Source organism: Penaeus vannamei, chromosome 2, assembly GCF_042767895.1.
Source record: "Penaeus vannamei isolate JL-2024 chromosome 2, ASM4276789v1, whole genome shotgun sequence".
Lineage (NCBI taxonomy): Eukaryota > Metazoa > Arthropoda > Malacostraca > Decapoda > Penaeidae > Penaeus > Penaeus vannamei.
Window position 1 is genome coordinate 30,537,053 of NC_091550.1, and position 5,000 is coordinate 30,542,052.

The following is a 5,000-nucleotide window of genomic DNA, read 5'->3' on the forward strand; positions in this document are numbered from 1 at the left end:
GTCAGCCACAGTCTTAGAGTTAAAGACTACCTTTAAATTTATCGATATGCAATTATTATGACATTCATATGCGACAGTATTTTAATCGGCATTGCCACTATTGCCCTGATTATTAGCGTTCTCGTCATTATGACTTTCGTCCTTTAGCGTGTTTCTTATTTTTCTTATCTTTATCTATCCAACTATCATGGCTATAAACGCACGCTGACAAGCAGTTGTGCTCTCTCTCTCTCTCTCTCTCTCTCTCTCTCTCTCTCTCTCTCTCTCTCTCTCTCTCTCTCTCTCTCTCTCTCTCTCTCTCTCTCTCTCTCTCTCTCTCTCTCTCTCTCTCTCTCTCTCTCTCCCGCTTTTCCTGAGATTGTACATCTCAGCTCGCGATATAAGCGCTATTTTCGATTAGTTCCTCACCAGTTAAGAGAGTGGTTACCATTTTTTCCTTCTGTGTCCACCGACCAAAGTAACACAATCCCCATGCCCCTGTTCCTTTTGTACAGATTCATTTATTACTAGTTATGAATTGTGTAATGGTGTCATAGTTATATAGGACAAGAACGCTTTACAGAAAGGTTTCAATCTATTTATATGAGATAAAATTCAATTTAATTCTACGTCATAATTTTCATATTGCTCCGTGGCCTCCCAAAAAGTACCCCGTGGTACTCCCGGGGGTCATGGCCCCTAGGTTGGGAACCCCTGAGTAAGGACCTACATATCATGGGTTTTTAATTTTTGATTGGTTTAAATACTATGATGAATTTCATCTTTATTGTTTTGTCAGAATTGTTTACAAGATTGGTATATTTTTGGCCACGAAATCGAAAGTAAGATAAAAAAAGACTAGGGAATGGAACGGCTGTCCCCGCCTCGAAGGGAGGTGTATGTGTGTGTGTTCCTGCGTGTGTGTGATGGTGTGTATGTGCGTATGTGTATGTGAGTACGCCCGCGTGTGTGTTTGTGACGCACACGTACATAGACTACATATAAGAATGGCAAAACGCATTATCTATTGTTTATTTATGTGTCTTTCCCTATTAGATACATCTTTACCTATCTGTCAACCATCACTCTCACACTCTCGCTCCTTGTCCACAAAATATTTTTCACTTAATATTTTATACACTGACGGTAGATTTCATTGAGTTAGATTTAAACGTCAGTTTTTTCTTATTTACAATAAATTTTATAAACCAGAGTCATTCTAAATTTGTTGATTATTATTAGTATATGTTTTGTATATACATACGAGTGGAGAGAGAAAGGGGGTAGAGAAAGAAAGAGTGAGAGAGAAACAGATAAGAGGGTGAGTGGAAAGAGAGGGGGAGTGGTGAGAGAGAGAGAGAGAGAGAGAGAGAGAGAGAGAGAGAGAGAGAGAGAGAGAGAGAGAGAGAGAGAGAGAGAGAGAGAGAGAGAGAGAGAGAGAGAGGGATTATTCATTATTTGATAATTTTATTACTCCCGAAGGCGACAAGCCTAGTAACAATTACAGCGTAAAACTAAGTACAAAACATTCGCGTCTCGCAGGGCACGCAGTGGGCACATAGACACAAGCACAATAGGACAAAAGCAAACAGACATACAACTGACACCCACCAAAGTGTGGATGGCGAGTGAGAATCAAATCTAATGTGTCATCCGCAAGCAAATGGGAACAGATTTGAATCAGATCCTGATCTCTTGGTAGCAAGTTTAACACTGTGGGGCACTGAAGGTCAAGAGTATTGGCATTAGGAGTGTTGCACAGTTTACAAGGGGAATAGTGAGGCACATCCTCTGCATGGGAGACCTGCCACACTGGCCGGTAGCCCAACCGTAGGCTAGCACTCACAACATTGTGTCTACGCACCATGAGTTCCCGACGACGATATTTATAACGATAATGAAGAAAGTGGTCATGGTGCTGTATCGAAACACTGCTAGCCCGCTCTGCACCCCTACGAAGCACTGTCACATTATGAGCGGCAGAGTATTTGATTTTCTTATAGCACTGGAGGGAGGGTGCAGCATTCGCGTCGTCCAAGTCCAATGCGCAGGCAGCCTTGGCGAGGCAATCAACAGTGTCATTACCAGCAAGACCGATATGAGATGGTGTCCACACCAAAGATGCGATGAGGGAGCTATCATGGGCGATGGTGAGTTGATACCTTATTTCCTGAACAACACGGGCGCAAACAGGTCTTGGAGAGGAGAGTGCAAGAAGTGCTGATTTGGAATCACAGATTATCACACCATTCACTTTTCTTTGAACAATAAGAGTTACTGCGTCTAGAAGGCTGTTAAGTTCACAAAAGGTAGAGCTTGAAGAATCAGGTAGCCTGCGGCCAAGCCATTCGTTACCCACAGGCGGCTGCATGGTGGGGGAGAATATGGCACAAGCTGCACTCCCATCTGCCTGCAATGAGCCGTCAACATAGATATGGTGCGCGGCGGGGACTAACGTAGACACACGCGATGGTCTCCAGGGCCAATTGTTTCTGTAGGAGAGGAGGGTCGCTTTTGGAGGTCGATGTGTATGTGACAGCTGGATGGGGAACTCGCCATGGAGGTAATTCAGGGACAGCTGCAGGTGCTGGGGCTTTAACATTTAGGTCTTGAAGTTTGTCACACACCACTTTCATAAGATTGCATCCCCCTGGTCGAAGTGGGGGTCTGGGTGCATCTGGGGCAAGCGATGTCCTGATGGCAGCAGTAAAGTTTGGTGCAAGATAAGGGAAATCAAGGCACTTAACAGAGAAATATGTAACATTTGTGTAAATTCAACAAGTGGTGGCAAGTTCAGTTCAGTTTGCATATTAACTATCCGAGTGGAGGGGGGCATCCTAGTATAATCCTCATTACCCGATTCTGAAATTTTTCAAGAGGCTCTAAGGCGTTCCTTGAAAGTTGACAAAGGGCTGTGGACAGGTAGTCAACAACAGATCGAAGAAATAATAAATAGAGTCCTCGCTAATGGGATGGAAACACCTGTAGCATTGTTTGCGAGCCACTTGATAGGGATAAAGCGTTGCTGTAGACGGTCAAGGAGGTGTTTAATGATGGGGTGAACTCGTTGTCTTGCAGGTATGGCAGGTGTGATTCTGACTAGGGCACTTTAGTACAGTGCAGTGAGGGATAACATTCCGACCCACAGTGAATTCCATCAGAGCTCTAAGGTTGCGGAATGAGAAGATTCTACTCTTTTCTGGGGAAATGATGAGACCACAAGCAGTAGAAGATGCATAGAAAGGATGGAGGAGTGTCTGAAGATCTTGAGGTGAAGTAGAATGGATGCAGATGTCATCGGCATAGCAGGTAACTGTAGTTCCGGGAATGGTAGGGAGTAAAGAAAGTAAGCGGTGTATTAGGATATTAAACAGGAAAGGGCTTAGAACACCACCCTGTGGAGTGCCAAGTTCAAATCGCTCGTAGGAACTACACACACCCTTGAAAAGGACACGTGAGATTCTGTTGGAGAGATAACCTCGTACCCACCTCAAGAGGTTTCCCTTAACACCAAAATCTACTAGCTGGTCGAGTATTATTTCCCTGCTGGCAATATCAAATACACTTTTGAGTTCAAGGAAGGCAACCACACTTGTGGGGGAGAGGCGAGTGTGGAGCTCCATTAAAAAGTGATGTGTACTTCGTTGTGGAAGAAAACCATAAAGTCTTGGAGATGGTGTATCCTGAAGGCGATGCATGAGCCGAGCAAGAATGATGCGTTCAAGCACTTTGCTAAAGCAGGAAGTGAGAGAGATAGGCCTGAATTTGCAGTACCAGGCTTTGGGATTGGTACGATTGTGCTACAGGTCCAGGCAGGAGGCACATACCCCTGGTGTAAACAAAGATTGTAGAGTTGTAGCAGTTGATTCCTGGGAACTTTCTGGAGAAGGCGAAGCACTTGATATGTAAGCCCATCATCCCCAGGGGCAGTCAACTTCATTCCTACAAGAGCACGTCGCAATTCATCCTCTTGTATCTTGTATCTTATGCCTCTTGTATGTGAATGGGAAGACTGCAAGTTTTTGACTAGGCAGACCAAGTAGTAATGAGATCTTGGGCATATTCATGTGGGCTGTGGTGAAGGACTCCATTGGGTCTTTTTCTTATCAATCTTGTTTATGAGGTGCCACATGGTCCCAATGCTGGTGTGATGGATGATACTATCTGTACATTTTTTCCATTGAGTCTGTAAAGACACACTTCTGGAGGGCAATCAAATCATCTCTTGATATCTGGTACTGGTGTAGATATTCCGGTGTAGGTTGCCTCTGGAAAGTGAGACCAGCTTCTGTTGCTTTCCTTTGTGCTTGGATGATGCGATGGTCAAACTTCCAGGAATGAATCACAGATCGAGGTTTAGTAACATACTGGTAAAAAAAATCATGTGTAAGTCAAATGTGGGAAGGAGGCTGGTAATGTATGAGACATATGTGGGGCAGTACTTGGGTGGAACGGAGATGCGGGCACGTTGATGGGGAAGAGAAGTTTGTGTTGGCAGGGAGTACTGCAGGCCAAGGGCAATGTGGTCCGAGAAGAGAGAAGGGATTGAACTACAGCTGACCTGAGACGCCACAAGCCCGTATGTTATAATGTGATCTACGGTACCCCCGCGAACGTGTGTGGCCCCTCCAGTGTTCCAGTGGGTGAAGCGGTGACGGCGGACGTAGTTAAGTAGGGGCGGCACGTTTCGATTTAGAGTAGGAGAAATGTCACCAAGACCAGGGTGTCGGGCATTAAAATCACCCATGTAGACTATGCCATGATCTGTAGGTGTCGGAAGGGCTGGGAGGTTAATCACGCCAGGGGCAGAGTACACATTGCACAATCGGAGTTTACTATCTCCCACTGTGACCTCAAAAAGCTGAAAAGTCATGTCAACATTTATAGAGCACAGAAGAAGCTGATGAGGCATGGACGAATGAATGTAGATGATGAGGCCATTCCTGACATGGTGTACATATGAGACATAGCCAGTAAGTGAAGGTGCGAAGTCCCTTGCATGAGCACCACCAGCAAATGCT

General features: G+C 45.0%; 1 pseudogene; it reads right to left on the reverse strand.

Moving 5' to 3' along the window:
* Positions 1–619: 619 nt before the first annotated feature.
* On the reverse strand, positions 620–4,852 carry LOC138865641 (uncharacterized; annotated as a pseudogene).
* Between the last annotated feature and the right edge of the window lie 148 nt (positions 4,853–5,000).